This window comes from Anomalospiza imberbis, chromosome Z, assembly GCF_031753505.1.
Source record: "Anomalospiza imberbis isolate Cuckoo-Finch-1a 21T00152 chromosome Z, ASM3175350v1, whole genome shotgun sequence".
NCBI classification, from domain to species: Eukaryota; Metazoa; Chordata; class Aves; order Passeriformes; family Viduidae; genus Anomalospiza; species Anomalospiza imberbis.
The window spans coordinates 56,345,681-56,364,414 of NC_089721.1; the positions used below are offsets into that span (position 1 = coordinate 56,345,681).

Here is an 18,734-nt window from a genome sequence, read left to right on the forward strand (position 1 = left end):
GTTTGGTTTAGTGTTGCAGGTACGTGGTGAGTACCTACAGTCCCCTTACTTAATTAGCAGTCCTGTCCGGGGGCTTGCCCGGAAGCCAGAGAGGAACTCATCATTAGGAATTTTAGTGATAAGTCAAGTAGGAATGGGTACAAATTGAAAAAGGGGAAATTTAGGTGAGACATTGGGAAGAAATGCTTTACTGTGAGGGTGGTGAGACGCAGGAACAAGTTGTGCGGAGAAGCTGTGGATGCCCCATCCCTGGCAATGTTTAAAGCCAGGTTGAACAAGGCCTTGAGCAACTGGTGTAGCGAGAGGTGTCCCTGGCCGTGGGGTGAGGGGTGGAACTGGATGGTCTCTAAGGTCCCTTCCAACCCCTTAATATTCTATGGTTCTATGACTGAAATAACCACAGCCACATATTAGAAGCATTTATTTATTTACAGGCTAGAAAATAGGAATATCCTGAAGTACCCTGAGGTTTTATTGTGAAGTACACTGGGGACTTGTGTTTTTGGCAGTTTGAACAGGCCCATACAGGAAGTCTTAATAGGACACAAGAGACCTGAAGTGGGATTTTTTTTTTTTATTCATACCCTCCAACTTTAATCAGAAAAAAAACTCACCTCAACATTCACAGAATCAGTAATGTAGGAAGGGACCTCTAAAAATGATCCAACCTCCCTGCCAAGGTAGGGTCATCTAAAGCAGGTTACACAGGACCATGTCCTGGTGGGTCCTTTAAAAATCCCTGTAATGACAGGCTATTGAATAGCATCACACTGAAAATGTAGTCTTCAGCCAGCTAAAATTTGCCTTTTAGATTAATTTAATTAATGATTTTAAAAACATGTTGAACTTGCAATGACTTACATCTATGTGTTGGATTGTAATTTTAATTTCTGAGAAGCAAAGATCCAATAAAAGCAAAAAAAAAAAAAAAAAAAAAAAAACAGACAAAATTTTTGTAGTCATTACAGAAAAGCTTTGAGGAATAATGGAATTAAACTAGTTTGAAAAGTTACTGCTATTTGTTTAATACAAAGATTGGACATCAAAACGTTGCATTTCACTACTCACCTCTTCTCTAAATGGTAATCTATGCAGTTCATTAAAAAGGGTTTGTGTCTTTAGTATAAATTGATATCATGCAATTGTAGTCACCACGCTGTACAGTAAAAAAATGCAATTGGTATTGAATCAGTAATGGTATTGAATAAGTGGACTTCAGAAATGAAGATGCAAGGGTTGTCGTCATTTGGTAACTGGATTGTTGTGTAGCCTTGCGGAAGACACTTAGTATTGTATCAGTTTTCTCATTATAAACTGCCTTGAGAATTCTACATTTAAAGTCAAATCACCATGTTCTACCCAAAGAAACATAATCATGAATTACAAGTCCTTTATTTTTTTCCTCAAAGTTATAGATGAGTCTCTGTAAGTGCTGTAGTGATAGTGTTGGCAGTGTGAAATTTTGGTCTATCATAGCACTATGGTTGTTGTCTTTCTCTTTTCCTTCATTGCTGAATACTTTCTTCTTATGGAGAAGAGAGTAACAGTCTCATTGCATATAATCTGAAGAGACTTAACAGTATTTCTGCAGTTGCCTTTTGTGGACACATCAGATAAGTGACAGGCTGCAGTGCAAGCAGTTATTTTTCCCCCGACAGAGAATACATGTGGCTATGAAACCTAATGCTGCACATCTGCACAGAAATTAGAGAGTATGCAACACAGAGAAGATGAAAACAAGCTCAGGCACTGAGCTCAAGTGAAAACACATCACAATTTTATTTGTGTTTTTAGTATGGCAACCTGAATCGTCATCATGACTTTTAGGCTGTAGAATAAGGGAAAGAAATTAAATACAATGGAATTCAGTTGCTCAGCCTGGTGGAGTAAGGTCAGGGAAACATGGTATTACCTAGATGCCCTGCTTCATTGAAACCATGCATGGACTCACAGGCTTGCATCACTTCCTATAACTGATATTGAAGAAATCTAATTTTATTGTAATGAAATTCTTTTTCAGCCGGAGCAGATTGCCAAAAAATTACTGTCCATGGTAAAAGAGAGCAAATGGAAAGGATTGGTTGAGGTTTCAAGAAACGGGCACTCAGTGGTAGTCCAGGTATCAGTGCTGAGATTACACTTTATGTACACATAAGCAACATGAAGGCAGATTTTTGAGAAAACAAAGCTTGCACTCCCCTATCCCCAGCTATTCATTCTTATAAGAGGTGAATGGTGGGCTTTTCCTCACTACTTCTGGTTGATGGTTTAAGGCTCTTTCACATCCATGTTAAAACCAGTGAAGTGTGCTTCCACTCTCAGGGCATATTCATTGAATCTCTTCTTACTAAGTTTTAACTTGTTCTTAGAAACACTGTCTTTAGTAAGTACTAGGACCCATGCAAATTTGAGCTTGACCTGTAAATATAAATTGATTACACAGAACTTCTGCTATTTATTCTAGCTGCTTCTCACCAGTTGTTTGTATCTGAGTGGTGCTCTCCCAGACTGTTGTCATTGTGTTAGTACTTTGCTGATCACAGAACAGGTCAGATTGGAAGGGACCACAGTGGGTCATCTGGTTCAACCTCCCTGGTCAAGCAGGGTTGTCCCAAAGCACATGGCACAGGATTGTGTCCAGATGGTTCCTGAATATTTCCAGTGAGGGAGAATCCACAACCTCTGGACAATCTGTTCTAGTGCCATCACTAAATACACATGCATGGTAGTGTAGGGACCCATTAGTTACAGAAAGCAGTGTGAAATTATGGAGCCACTCAGCTGAAGTTAACAATTTTCAAATAGAATTTAGGGATACAGAATTTTGAAGGGCTGAGGTAGTTAATTTTAAGAGGACTCCCTCGTTCCACCCCCCCACCTTCCCCCACCCCCCCATGATTCTTACACACATGGAATGAGTGATATGATGCCATAAAGTGTTATATATTCAAGCCCACATGACTGGTTAAACTGCTTCAAAAGATCTATATAAATGGCTAGTGGGAGGAAGCATGTATATGCTGGAAGAGCTTTTAGCAAATAGCTGTGTTGGAGTTCAGGGCACAGCGGTCTTCCTCTGAACAGACACCACTAACTTTTACACAACAGCAGTTCAACTTTGTACAGGCTGGAGAGACAGACTATAGACTTAGGCAGTAAAGATAATTAACTCTTTCTTGAGTGCTGAAGTCACACTGACAGTTCCTCTTCAGCTGCAAGAAATTTAAAAAATTGAAAATCAATGTCTTAAAAGATGTCTACCATCAATTAGAAACATGTAAAGAAAATAATGATGTTGTTTTATTTATGATGGATCAGTGGTCATGTGAGTTCCAAGTGTTTTCTTGATTCCAAAGTTGTTTTTTGACATGGTGGCTCAGTAAGATAATAAATTATGTCAAAGAAAACATAAAATTATTCTTAATAGTTTACCTGAAAAGTAGAAATAGACATGATATTTTTGATAAATAAGAGATAAGGTCATGTGGTATGAATATCTCTCAGATATACTGTGTAAACTCAAGTTTTTTGTAGCAGTAATGAAACAGGGTATTTTACAGGGTAAATTTAACAAGGTAGAAATCCATTTGGATTTAGGTGAAATGTGCTGCTTTGAATTATTAGTGGCTTGCTAGTATAGGTAAAATATGCTATTTAGTCTGCTAGCTCTTCTGCGCTTGTAAAAACTGCCTCAGCTGAGGAGAAAGAATGTGAATTTCCAAGCTGAAAAGATAAGAGAGGCCCCTCGAATTTTGAAACGAAGAAAAAAAATCCAAAGCTGAGTCTGCAAGAGATGAACAAAGTGACCAGAGAGTCCTCTGTACAAAGGACTAATAGGAAGCTGTAACGTGAAACCATAAAATGAATATTCATGAATCTATTGTGAAAGTCTATGCATATGTACTAGAAGGAAGAATAAAAAAGGATCGGGAGTTATCAGGGGCACACATATCCTTTGAAGGGGGAACGATCCCCACATGCGCCCAGCTGCAATAAACATACCAGCTTTACAACTTTTTTTACGAAGTTGTGGAGTTTGATTTATTTTTCCACAATTCAGTAAGATCTTAGCTAAAGGTAGTTTTCATTAAGCAAGCTCCTGTGCTGGGTGTATTTTTCAAATAAAGGCATTGTTCACATGCAGTTACGCAGCAGACTTCTATACATTCTAAATTCACAGACCTATTGAAAACAGTTGGTCTCATCTGATCTGACTTCCTCCCAGCTCCAGGTGAGTATTCCCTCTCTCCTTTTTCTGCAGTATTAATATTTGTGTGACAATACAACTTAGCTCTATCACAGATTAGTCTTACCTGTCTAAAAGTCAGTTTCTGTTTTGTTTGGGCATGTAGGCAGGCAAACCTAACCTTGGGAATAATGTTGCACAGAAGCAAGCACATGTCATTATATCCTGTTGATCTTCTAACAATGAAACAAAATTGGTTGTAATCCAAGAACATATTTGGAAATTTTCAAGTATGAAAGATGCTGGGAAAATAACAGAAAGATTTTTCAATACATGTTACAAAGGAAGAAGGCCAGAGAACCTATAGCAGCACTGCTTATTAGAACTACAACATAAACCATTTCCTCCTCATTTTCACTTCTGTAGAGGTTTACTTCTCTTACTGGGGAAGACTCTGACATGTATTGATGAAAATTTGTGGGAGCACGCTGTTTTTAAAGGTAGTAGATGGTTCCTGCAGTTTGGCATGGATATGCTGATTGCCAGCAGCAAGGGGTTTTAAGGAGGAAATCTTATCCTTTTCTCCAGAGCTTATGAAAATGGCCCAGTACTACTCTATTAGGATAGTCATAGGTGGGAGATGTTTTATAATCTTCTACAAGAGTGCATTAGACTTTATGTACCACTGAGTAGGGGAGTGTAAAGTACTCTCACGGACCTTCCAGTTGCCATACAAGGCCCTCTTGAATTTTGGGTAGGAAAACATACCAAGTACTTGCCATCATTAAGCAGACTGTGCTAAAAAATGCATGTCTTTAATAGTCAAGTATGGCTGCAGAGGATTAATCAGGAAATGTGATATATTTGATGGACACTTTTCTATTCTACCACTTGTGCATATACTCATGCTTTTATTTGATGAAGAAAGGAAGTCAGGAAAGCCAGAAAATACTTGTTTTTTTTAAACTCAAAGATTTTCATACTAAAACTGAAAATAGAGACTTTAGTTCGTTCATGTTTTGAATCAAAAATCATATCTTTTGCAATACCATGCACAGCTATTTTCATGGATGTGTAGCACTTTCATACTCTCAAACATAAAAAATTTTGAGACATGGCATTTCTGTACTTGAAGGTCTTTTTCCTCTTTCAACAGAAAATTCAACTTTTTAAAAACACTGATCATCTAGTTCATTATTTCCAATGTCATTTCCACTTGAAAGGAGGTCACTGCTTTCAAAGCCACGTCCCTTACTGCTGCCAGAGATGTTATTGTACCATGCTACGTGCAAGGAATACATTTTGTTTCTGGAGGAAGTTATGTAATGTATTACAAAATTACCATAATAGTTTTTCAAAATATATTACTGTACACTCTTGAATAGCATGGCAAGATCCTGGTTCTGTTTTATCTTTGGAATGGATCAGATGCTGGATAGTCAGCAGAAGCTGGTTGGTAGCTGAGTAACAAGCCCAACATAGATAAGAGGTCTTCCAATATAGTACCTTTGGTTAGTACTCAAAGGTTTTTCCAGGGAGAATGGTAGGAAGTTTCTGAAGTCAATATCTGTGCTGAGGGAAAGAAGCAGGGTTCTGATGTCACTGCTATTCTGATTCAGCTTTTCTAAGTCTTCTTGGTGTCACCAAAGGACATTGCTGCAAATCCAAAGTTCTGTAAGACTTCATGTAAGCTAGAGGTCAAGGAAGGACAGACAGGTTTCCTGAGAGGTCACTGAAGATTGGTACCAAACTTGGAAGCAGCTAGTAGGTTTCTCCTAGTGTAGTCCAGTTTGAGACCCATTGCTAAAATTTGCTTTGATGTCAGCCAAGATTGCAACTGTCACTAAAACCAGACAATAGTGCTGAATTCTCCATAATTGCAATTTTCTCTAGTCAGTCAACTTGATTAAATTGCCAACTGTTACACATCCCCTTTTCAGTGTTTTTACAATAAGAAGTCATATGGTTTTCAGTTGTTACCTTGGATACACCTATATATTCTTAGTATCACAACACATCTGAGCTGGCATAACAATCTTTTGATAGCATATACATGCTTCACACAGGATGACCCCAGGGTGCAGCTTATTTCACTTTTGCCTGTTTCACCCCATGCAGCTCAGACCACCAAGCCACCGAGGAAGCTCCCTGCAAGGTCCCATAGGCACATACCAGTGGGGGTTCCCTACCCTGTGTCCTCCACAGAAAGAGGGTGCAAGTGCCCTTCAGTGAATTTGCTCTGTCTGCCCAGCATCAGCAGCTGCTGTGTTTTGCAGCAGCTGGAGTTGCTGTCTCCTGCAACTGCTCCAAATGTTTTTGCTGCTTTTATATTGTTTCTTAGGGGGATTTTTGTTCCCCACCAAAGTCTCTGTTAATTGCCTGATTACTGTTTTATCCATCTGGTTGTTATCTTAATCTTTAGCATTATCAGTCTTGGACAAACATTCCCTGAGACAGTTTTTGTTGTCCCATTCACATTCACCATTACACTGATGTCCCCATCTGATCCTTTCGTGTTATCTGGCTGTTGGAAAAAGAAGAGGGCCCTCACAAGCATCCCAGGACTGATTCTTGCACTCTAGCTCTTTGATATCTGAGAACAGAATTAACCTTAGAAAGATGGTTTGTAGCTGAAAGGATGAGGGTCTGGAAGAGCCAAATTCTATCCTGTCTGATTGTGTTTTTATAACTTGCCATACATTTAAATGTATTTCAATTTATAATGCAGAAGGCATTATAAGAGTAAAAACACATGTAACCTTAGAACCAGGACCGTATTACACTTTGGATAAAATACACTGTTGCTTTGATTTCCAGATGGAAAACACTTCCACACATACTTTGTAACAGCGTGTGGCAGCAGTGTCGATCGTGTCCACGGAAACCACAACCGATGACAGGGAAAACAGAAGAGACAAGTTCCTTTGCTGTTTAGCGCAAGAGTCCAAGAGCAGGGGGTGGAGGCCCAGGAGCCTGAGCAAAGCCCAGAGAGCTCGAGAGCAGAGAGAACCGAGCGAGCAGACCCAGGACTGTGGGGTTTTATCAGGTGTTCCATGGGGGGAGTCTTAAAATCAGGTTACAGCCTCCTCAGAATGGGAAGGCTCCACAATTCCCTCCGTTTATAAATTGGTTAAAACAAGGGGATTCTCGGGAATATGACTTAATGGTTTACGAAACTAAGATGAACACTATTAATGAACACTATTAAGCTGAATTAACAGTAATAGAAAAGCATTTGAGACTTAATTAGAGAGGATAAAGTAACAGAAATTATGAAACTGAATTAAATGAATACATTTTTAGTTAATAGGTTCATTCTCCTTTGGCTTTTGTTCTTCTCACCAGAAGGGGTGCTGTTCTTGGTCGCCTCTTTCAGAGGGGCACAGTCCTTAGTGTTTGATCTCGGTGTTGTAGGTGTTTCTCTGTTGTTGTATTGGTGTTGTAGGCGTTGTAGGTGTTTCTCTGTTGGATTCTGATGATGATGACTGTGCAGCAAGGAAGGGTGAAAGCAGCCGTGGGACAGCTTGCAGCACATGGCAGGGCTCTGCCCTTTCTGAGGCTGCCCTGCTCCACCACGCCACCTCTGCCTCGCGTCTCCTGCAGGCACAGTGGAGCCTGGCCCTCTCAGGGCTCACCAGCCACGCCTGGCCTCACACAGCCCCGTGGGCCAGGGGCGGAGCCGCTGCAGCCATGCGGCAGGAAGGGGGAATGTAGGTGAGGGGGAAGGGCAGGCACGGGACCGAAAAAGAAGGACTCAGTGGGAAAGAGGGGAGCTCAAAACCGTGTGGCCGCGCCATTTTGAGAAGGAGCACCCGGGACAGTATGGCCAGTGCTTTCCCTGGCAGGGAACGGGGGATATGGAAAGAGGCGGGGGTGAAAGAGGACACAGGGTGGCGAGAGGACGGTAGCACTCCCGTGTCAGATCTGGACAGTTTCTCGTCCTCCTTCAGGGAAAGGGGGGAGGGGGTGGCAGACAGGCAGAAAGTGACAGAGAAGACGGTAGCAATTCCAAGCCATCCTGGCAGTTTTCATTCTTTGTTGCACTCTTAGGAACAAAGGGTAAGGAAAGATACAGGCAGCTTCACAGAAACTGAAAAACGTGGGGATTCACAGGAGGCTGGGCCACAGATCTAGGGCATCAACACGCTGCATGCAATAGTCCATCACCGTCCATAATAACCTTCCAGGGCTTCACCGTCCATAAACTGCAGCAGACGTGTCAGGAAAGCTGACAGGAGTCCGTGGAGTGGTCTTTTTTGCAGGCAAAACTCCCTCCCATTAAAAAAAACAAAACGTTCATAAGTGTCTCGCTGGGTGATGGTAGATGTTAGTCCCATCGCTTGGTCCAGTAAGCTGGTGCACTTACTTGGAATTCCCATCCCCATAAGCTTTTTGCCTCCACAGAAGATGGGGGTCCCGCAGGGTGTATCAATCTGCAGGTGACTCACAGGGGTGCCGGTTGGTGTGTCTTCGCTGGTTGCCCGCATCTTCCACCATTTGTAACAGCATGTGGCAGCAGTGTCGATCTTGTCCAGGGAACCCACAACCTTCGGCAGGGAAAACAGATGAGACAAGTCCCTTTGCTGTTTAGCACAAGAGTCCATTTTATTTCCTCCCCCTCCCCCCCACCTCCCGTGCCGGGGGGGAGCAGGTGGTAGAGGCCCGGGAGCCTGAGCAAAGCCCAGAAAGCCCTAGAGCAGAGAGAGAGTAGACCCAGGACTGTGGGGTTTTGTCAGGTGTCCCATGGGAGGAGTCTTAAGATCAGATTACGGCCTCCTCAGAACAGGAAGGCTCCACAATAGTTAGAGTTTTAGTCATTCCTCCTTTTCAGGTGTGTGACAGAGCATTCTTTATTAAACTCCCCAAAACTGATTGAAGATGGCCTTACTGCTACCCATGCTGTATGGCTAAGTCAGGTTGTCTGTCTCTACTACTGATTTCAGTGCTCCTACATCTAGAACAAAACAAACTGCAACCAGGACATCCTGTTCAGAATTTTCCACAAGCTAGATAATGTATTTTTGTTGCTTTGATAGTGCTTTGAGCATGTAATTTTTTGGTTGAAATACTTCAAAAGAGTGTCAGTGATACTGGGTGTTCTGCACCTGAAATGGCAGCAGCTAAAGGGTGATCACAAGTTCATGAAGTTGTAAATGTTGAGCTAGTCTATCAAGGTGTTTATTTGGCTTTATTGTCTTTTTGCTAGCTCATTTTAATCTCCACAATGCTATTGTCATTATTGAGACCTTTACAGCTGTTGAAGAATGTGATTTTTAATTCCAACAAAAATATGGTACCCAAAATTTGTGTGTTGTTAGAGCAGCATGCTTATCTCTGCTACTTTTCAATCTGTGTGTCAGAAGACTCTTCAGCTGGATTTCATGCAGAGCATTTATATGGACTCCTAGATATATGTAAACTTCTTTGTTCGTACTCTTGAGCAGAGCAAAAAAGCGTTTATCCAGGTCTTCCTAGATCAGCAAGATACGTAGCACCTACCCCTTAAACAGAGGCCCGGCAGTTGTTTGTAAGCAGAAAATGGCAGCAGTTCTTCACTGAGGGATAGATGTATATTCAGCTAGGCAACAAGGTAGTGAAGAACAGCCACCTTTGGCATTCTCTGGTGGCTCACTTGCTTGCATACTTGATCATCCAGCAGCCCTGTCCTATCATCCAGCATCCCTGTCCTATCACCTTGCTACCATCACTGTGTGCAACTCCAGCACAAATACTACCTTTGAATTTCCCAGAGCTGCATTTGACCGAGGAGCCAGTCCTACACACACGTGAACTGAGCAGTAAAGAGGCACAGTGGTTTCTTAGCATCATGGTAGTTCCTGAGTGACATAGCTTTTCCATATGGGAAAGTAGTTAAAACCTAAATACAACTCAGCATTTTATTATAGTTAGCTGGAAGGAGACTTTCTGGATGGTAAGTGCAAGCCACACATGATGAAGTGTCTGCAGGCTGCATAGAGTCTAAGACAATTGAAAGTGACTAAGTTTCTTCAAGCACCCACAGAAGTGGCTAGCAATCACATCAAATGCATTTAGCAAGCCCTCTGAGCTATATGTAAAGACTTCTGAGTAGTGCATGGTGTCAGTTTAGAAATACAAATAGGATTTCATGATACTTAAATGATTCCAGATACTCATTTGTCTTGTACAGTTAAACAAAATGGTGACAGAGTATGCAGACAAACCTTGAGCATCAATAAGGGCTGCAGAAATATATCGGTGTTGGAGATGTGTTGTAGATGCCAGCAAACCCAATGGGAAGAATGATGATGTCTAACTCCAGTTCAGAAGGCTGAATGATTTCTTTATTATAATTATGCTATAATACATTCATATACTATATAAAAGAGGATACTAAAAACTACATGCTACTTTCTCTACCATATCTAACTAACACACAACTTGTGAACTTCTCTCCAGAGTCCAGACACAGGTGGATCTGATTGGCCATCAGGCCCAAACAATCCGCCAGGATGCAACCAAGGGATCACTCCAGGTAAACAATTCTCCAAACACATTCCACAAGAGAAAAGCAAGGAGCAGAAATAGAAATTGTTTTCTCTTTCAATTCTCTCTGTGCACCTTTATGAAAAATCCTGAGAGAGAGAGAAATGTACTTGCCACAGAGATGTTTTTATTTTGCTGTATCTTTTTTCATTCTCTGCATTTGCTTTTACTTCCACTGGGATCAATGGCAAAGTTTCCTGTAGATTTGCAGGAGAGGACAACCTTGCCTTGAGGCAGTGCAGGATGTTGACTGCAGCTGTCAATGACAACTTTATCTTAGAACAACAATGTGCGTACAATTCAACACTGCCTCATAATGTGTACAATTATTTTCACTGGAGAAAAGATTTGGAATCTTTCCACACCTCATTTAATTGATCCTGCTCTGAAATGTTGCAAGCAAAGCTTGGTAACAGACACTTTTCTGGTATTCCATCTTGACTTCAATATTTATTTTCTCTGTCCTTATATTTCAGGCATGATTATCTTGTTTGGTATGTTCAAATATTAGAGAGTCTTTCTAAGAGATTCTGAAAAAACATGAGTCATCAAATATTTGTTTTAGTTGTTGCTTGACTGGTTAAACTTTGAGTGGGTTATGGTAGATTTGTGTCTTTCAGAAGCTTCTGTTTACGTAACATAGGCATTTTTATTGTGTCTTATAGAAGCTTCTGTTTACGTAACATAGGCATTTTTATTAGATGTTTTATTTCTGCTTTACTTTCATGTATTTCATATATAATATTCATGTATTTTCATCATAAGCATGATGGAAAAAGCAGTGTGTGTTGTGATACTGAGGTTTTAAAAACTAGTGGTAGTGGCACCATTATCATCCTTAATAACTACACATGTACACTCATTCCGAATGAAACATTCACCCAGTCTTGACTTCTCTCTTCTCTTGGGAAGATTGCTGTTGATCCTGGAGAACTGGGGGGAAAGTGTTGATTTTGTGCTATTTTGGTGCTTTCAGTTACTTATCTTGAGTGTCAATGGCCAAATCCCCAAACACCTCTGAGTGCTTTTTTGGGTGCATTTTCAAGGAATTTCCCCTTTTTCCTATTTTATAAAGCGGCTTTTCTTCATCTAAATATATGTGGAAACACATGTGATCTGCCTCTAAAGTTGAGGGGTTTGCCTTATGGTATGGCACATGCCTTTCTTTATTGCAGGATTTAGTCATATCACTTCTGTTTAATCCAGAGTATTTCTATGTTTTACAACAAGCCTATACAGGTTGTAGCTAGCAAATAGCAAGCCTGTGCTTGAGAATTCAGAAGCTCAGTTTTGGACATTCACCCTTTGTATCTATGGTTATCTGCTGCCTGTTGATGTTAACAATCTAAGGTATTGTCCACGACAGTTAAAAATACCAACATTTAAAAGGTGTAAAGAACACAAATTATTCTATGGTCTGCTTTCTGTTTTTGTAGTCTTGAACTGAAGAATCTTATACTTACTTTCTTGTCCATTTTTGTGGTAGCATGCCATTAATTTTCTGCTTGGATTATTAAATTCTTATCAGGCATTTTAAAGCTATTCTGCTATGTACCGTGTTGAAAGGGGACTGATGTGTCCTTTTGTCATTGCCTTGTTGAAAAAAGCAATTGTACTTTTAGATGATGCTAAAAACAATCAACAGTTTCAGACTAAGCTCTAATTTTCTTTTAAAGGCTGGTTATAGCAGTGAGGGACCACATCAAGTATAACAAATGTTTATATTTAGGAAATATAAGAAAATACCGAGATTGAAACACCAAAGAACATAGAGTATTGCTTCCTCTTCAAAAACAGAGAAACATATAACAAAACCAGGTTCTCTGTTCTCTCCGTTTGGCAGAATTATAAAACTTCCAGAGGAAATTTTGCCTGAGAGAGTAGCTTGGATTAATAGCTAAAAATAATAATGCATCCAGGGAGGAATAAAATTGGCAGGCGAGAAATATGGCACTAAGACTACTTAGTGACATGAATTTGTCATTTCTGCAACATTTTAACTCCACAGGAATTTGTCCCATACATGTCTTAAATCTTCAAGCAAAGTGTAAGATCTGTAAACCTTCAGTGAAGAGGTTAATACTTGCTTTCTTTCCAAAATGCAGGACAAAGTAGCTGGCCTCCAGGGCCGAAATGCATAAGAGAAATATGAGATATTATAACTAAAGCTCAGGTGCTGAAGAATAAGCTCTTTCCAGAGAAGTAAAGAGGGAAAATGTAGTAATTTTTTATTTTCATAATATTAAAAGTTAAAAATACTGAAAGAAGCATTGAATTTGATGAAGGAAAAAGGCAACACATTTTCCCTACTACCAGTTGATTTTTTTTCAGGATTTATTAATGCTAGAGGAAGGAAACTCAGATATTGTAATCGAGGATTACATTTTCCATTTTTTATTCAAAATTGGCATGTAAGATTACAAATATTGCTTAAAAATAATTTAGAAATCTTGAAAGTTGTTTCCTTGTTCACACTCAGATATGAGGAATCTATCAATCATCATGGCTACTGTTGCAGGACAGGAGAATTGCTCTGTATTTGTTGTCCTGTTATAATGCACTTTACAAGAAACTTAATGCACTGCAGGGCTGAATCTTCAATCCTCATGCTATTCTAATATTTGTGAAAGACACCTTTTCATATTCTTTACTGTGTTCTATCAAGAAACATATCAAAAGTGGCAAGGAGTGAGTTCATCTGTTACTGAAATAAATATTTGAGATCAAAACCTATAGCAGGAGTTAACAGTCCTTGCATATAACATGCCTATCACTAATGAGTTTGAAGCAGCACTGCTGCTGAGATGATGTATAGGAGGTGGGTAAGCCACAGCTCTTTAGGACAGTTTGTGTTGGGTTTGCACAGCAAGGGTTTGGTGCCACAGGGGCTACGGGGTGGTGGCTTCTGTGAGAAGATTCCTCTGTAGCCTATCATGAAGACTGGTTAAACAGCTGCCTGCAGCCTGTGGAGGTCCATGGTGGAGCAGAGATCCACCTGCAGCCTATGGAGATCTCCAGGCCTGGAGCATGTGGATGTCCAAAGAAGACTGCGACCTGGTGGAGGCCCAATGCTGGGGCAGGCTCCTGGCAGGACCTGTGGCCCCATGGACAGAGGACCCCACACTGGAGCATGTTTGTTGGCAGGACTTGTGACCCCATGGGGAATCTAGGCTGGACCAGTCTTCCTGAGGGACTGCACCCCATAGAAGGCATCCATGATAGAGCAGTTCATGAAGAGCTGCAGCCTGTGGGAGGGTCTCACACTGGGGAAGTTCATACAGTTTTCACTCCCATAGGAGGGACCTATGCTGGAGCAAGGGAACAGTGTGAGGATACCTCTCCCCGAGAAAGAAGACAACATGTGATGAACTGTCTGCTGCTCCCATTCCCCATCTCCCTGTGCTGCTGGTGAGAAGGAAGTAGATAAGGGGGGTGAAGTGAAGAAGGGAGAGCCGTGGGAAATGGCTTTTGTTAAGAAATAAAATACTTTTATTTCTCATTACCCTACTCTGATCTGATTAGTAACAAGTTCAGTTAGTTGCTCCAAGTTGAGTCTGTTTTGCCTGTAACACTAACTGAGTAATCTCTCCCTGTCCTTAGCTCGACTAACAAACCTTTTGTTTATTTTCTCTCCTCAATCCAGCTGAGGGGAGTAGTGCTAGAGCAGCTTTGGTGGTACTTGGTGTCCAGACAGGGTCAACCCATCATGCAGTTGCTAGCTGACATTCAAGATTTTGTTTCAAATTTTATTTTATTTAAAATTTTCAAATTGAATGCACTCTCTTTTGTGCCACAGCGTGTTGCATGCCGGGTTGGTTCAGTTACGGATTTTAATAAATGTTAGTTAGTTGGTTCTGTGTACCCCTATTTCCCCCTCAGAATGGTCTGCCCCAAGCTGTCTGCCATAGGAGCTCTTACATGTCCATCTTATAGCCACCCCATGTTCATTCCTAAAAGTTCTGTGTCAGTCACCCCACCTCTGTAATCCTATTTGTCCCAGAACCCTGTACCCACCTCTGTAGTGTTCCCATAGGCTGCCGTGGTCTGCGTCAATCCCCTGTTGAGTGTCCCCATTGGGTGAGGGGGCTTCCGCCCCTGTCTGCCCGCCCCCTATTTAACCCAGTGTTTCCTTTGTTCCAATTGCCATTTTGTCCGCGCGCGCGACCTGGGAACAGCTGCTGTGACGACCGCTGCAGCCACGCAGGGAATAAACAATTCTCAGTCACGCGGGGCAAGGTGTGCCTTCTCTCTCCCTTTGTCTTCTCTCAATGTGCTGCTACGAAGGCGGCAAACCCATGCAGAGGCTCAGTTCTAGAGCTCTGCACCCGTGGCAGCCCGGTCTCAGAGAAAGGCAGCACCACTAGCTGGGTGCTCCAGCTGTTCGGGACCGGGGAAGAGAAAAACCAATGCCACAATGGCGCAGCTAAAGAAACAGAACAGTATGTTGTCACCTGTTCGTTACAGTGTGCCTTTCACCTAGGGAAGGAAAAAACACTATCCTTCTGGATTTTTTTTTTTTTTTGCTAGCAAGCCCTAGAGCACTTCCATCTTTCGTTGCTGCTCAAAGTCCCTTACAATTTCCCTTACTTTTTTAGTGCCTTTTTTGAATTCATGGAAGTGAAGATACTCATTGGTCAAGTATATATTTAGTAATATTGTCACTATCAGTTGGTTAAATCTGTTCTTGTAATTAGTGTTCGGATGCCATGGGAGCTTATATGCAGCAGAAGAAATTACTTCAGACAAGTAGGCCCTCTACCCCAGAAGTTCATATATGAACCAAAAACTTGGCACACGCTGATGTCATTATAGTAAACGAATTTGCATTTTAGCAGGTCCCATGTGCTTGAAATGTCTATGACAGGAAAGTAATTTAGAAGAAATAGTGGTTTCGTTTGATACCCCCTTTATGTAGTTTGATGAGCAGAAATTTCCAGTCTCCGGTGGAGTACTGCTGACCTTCAGGGCTACCAGCAAAAGGGCCATGAGTATTATGAGTATTCCATTTGCTTTCATCTACTCCTTTGATCCTGTTTGGGGGCAGGTTTTCATGGCCTAGCATGTGACAAAGCATGATTTTGCAGTGTCTAGATGTCAAACATCAACACCCATGGCCACCAGAGGAACCCTGCTGACAACCTAAAAATGTGACCAAGTTGCATGCTTTCACTCTGAGATGATATTTCAAACACTGTTTAGATATACTTCAGTTAGATAAACTGAAGTTTTCTGAAGATAAATGTTCAGTTTCCAAAGCATCTTTCAGAATGTGTATCCAAAATAAAGTCCAAGAAACCCCCACTATATTACCTAGCTTTTACTTACTGAGAGGGAATTAAAAAAACCCAGTTATTTTAGTGTGTTCAAAAGATCCAAGAATTTGGATCAATCCAACACAATACCATTTAGAATACTGTTGAATAAAAGGAGGTAGGTCCTTCTTGGCCTGTGTTCTAGTGTGTTACAGCTAAAGTCTGTCAAGATGACTGGGTATGATATGAACACACAGGTTCATTGATTGCCACTTGCAACTTCAAATGTAAATTGTTGTCCTGAATGTGGCTTCATTACTCAGTGCCAATTCTTGCACCAAATTGAGGTATCTTTATTTTTTTGTCCTAGAGGATAAAAAAGCAAAGGAGGGAGCTAGATGGTAGCACACAAAAGCCTACCTCCCTGATCATCTAAACTTTACTCTGTTTATACATTTTAACAAAGGCATCAGCATTCATTGGTCACAGTTTCCACAGTTTTTTCGTCACTTAGTACTCAACCACCAATGTGTTTATTATATCTCTCACTTCTTGTGCTAATTAGTCCCCAGGTACAGTTGTTTCCTCTGTTTGAGTCTGTGGTCAATGAGTTGGTGGTCAGGATTTGCCACTGCTAGAGTTACCTTTCCCCCAGTTAACACTCAGTCCTGATTTTACTCCTGGTGACTCTCATTCATCTTGGAATTGTCTTCACTTTTTTTTTTGAAACAAAATGTTAGAATACAAAGAATACAAATGCCAAGAATAAAAATTCATGGTGCAATTGCTTAAGCGTAATATTGTCCAGCTATGCTACTCAAAAATAACTAAAAAAAAAATTAATTTGCAAAATTTGATTCAAATCTTGAGGGTCTCAAATCTCAAAGGGCTTGATATCAAATGAGTTTTGTGTGCTGTAGTTCTGAAGATTGCTCTGACAACCCTTGCTCCATAAGTTTTCACTAATGAGCAGTTTTCCAGGTATTTTCATGTAAAGCATGAATCCAGTCTTGATATGAATATCTGAGAAAACTAATCTGTACAAATAGGACACATGCAAAAAAGCCAATTAAGCTTTTCTGCTCATAGAAGAAATGGTATAAAATTGTAAACAATGCTAAAAGTGAAGAGCACAACTGAGGAAGCTACACCATGCTGTTATCTACATTTGGTAGCTGTTAAGCTTTCTCAAACACTGTGGAAGAGATCAGCCACATGAAGCGTAATGTCACCCTGCAGTGATTTAATTATGGTCATGTCTGGTTTCAGGCAAGAGATGGTAATGAGCTACTTTAATTTTCCTATTCAAATATTTCTGTGGAGCATTTGTCAGTGTGCAAACTATTTTAAATATTTTGCTTAACAGGCGAAGACACTTCACTCTGCAAAAGCATCACCCTTAGTCACCCAGGTGGTAGGAAGTAGTTTTATGTGACAAAAGTTGCATAGGCAGATGGAGTGAAGGTCTTGTGGTCCAATCACAGAACATTTCCATGCCCAAAGAAACTAATAAAGCTGCTTATGAGCAGAAAGCTCTTCCATCAGGAGATTGTCTGTAATGTATCTAAGGATGATTATGATGCAAGCGTGTTCAGTATCTGCTCTAATGACCTCCTGCCCAGCTTGCTAACTTTATTAAGAACATTTGTGATGATGCTTTTAGAAGTTACAATGTTACTTTGCCTTCCACTGAAAGCTTGTTTGAAGGGCGTTTTTTAATGAGCTGTATACAAAGAGAAGTATTTCTTATATGAGGGAATGGTATGGTGAATTTGTGAACTGAAAAAATTAGCTATCTTAGCAATGGGTATAAGCCCAGAAAATGTAGTAGGTAACAGGGCAGGCATGGTATCAGAGACCTGGTATCCCTGGGATCAGAAAAAGAAGTTAGCTATCAAGGTCTCAGTTGCTACCCTGGCATGCAATGGGATATCAAGCATGTATGTGAATCCTCAGGGATTGTCTTGGTTACGAAAGACAGGTGTCTGCCTCCTCTGAAATGGAAAAATGTAGACCACAGACCCCCTCTCTCCGAATTGTTAGAAATTTGAAATTAAGGGGGGCTCTCAAGCAGAATTGTGGGAGCAGGAATAACAGTTCTTTATTAGGGAAGAAAATAAAAAGATAAAATAAACAATGCAGTAAACTAAAACAACACTGACAGAGTCAGAACACAAGTTGACACCCTGTTGGACAGGGTGTTGCTAGCAGTTTAATTGGAATTGTGGCTGCAGTCCTCCTGGAGTGTCAGGTATGATTTTGTTGGAGCAGTGATCCTGTAGGAAAGGGTGTAGTCTTCCTCTGAAGAGGCAGTGGAAGAGGCTCTGGGAAATCCAGCACAGAAAAAAGCTGTGTTGGTGGGCCAGAATCTCAAGACTATATGCACGTAGGAATGCTTGACTCCTCTCTTTGGGTGGAGCATCTCAGGATGGGTGTTACAGTTTTTATCAGTCATGCAGTGACATTCAATAGTCTATTAGCAGCAGATTTCTCCCCGGAGGGAGGATTGATTGTGAAAGAGACAAGGAAAAACTGCTCACTTAACAAAAGACAACTGCCATACAGATGGCAAATAGAATACATCTTGCTTTCAATCTGGGTCAGGAATTTAAATGATGTAGTGTTATTGCCTAGGCCTTCTCTTATATGTTTAAATACACAGGATTGTCCAAAAATCACAGGAGGCTTTAAGAAGACAGTAGTCAGGAATCCTAGTCAGTCCCTAACTCCCACTGGGACCAGGATCAGACAAAATGTCAAGTCTCTCTTAA

At 40.9% G+C, this 18,734-nt stretch overlaps 1 long non-coding RNA gene across 1 annotated transcript in view; it reads right to left on the bottom strand.

Moving 5' to 3' along the window:
* The window catches only part of LOC137465030 (uncharacterized), a 474,100-nt gene that overhangs the window by 133,283 nt on the left and 322,083 nt on the right, over positions 1 to 18,734 (bottom strand). The gene's annotated exons all lie outside the window — the stretch shown is intronic.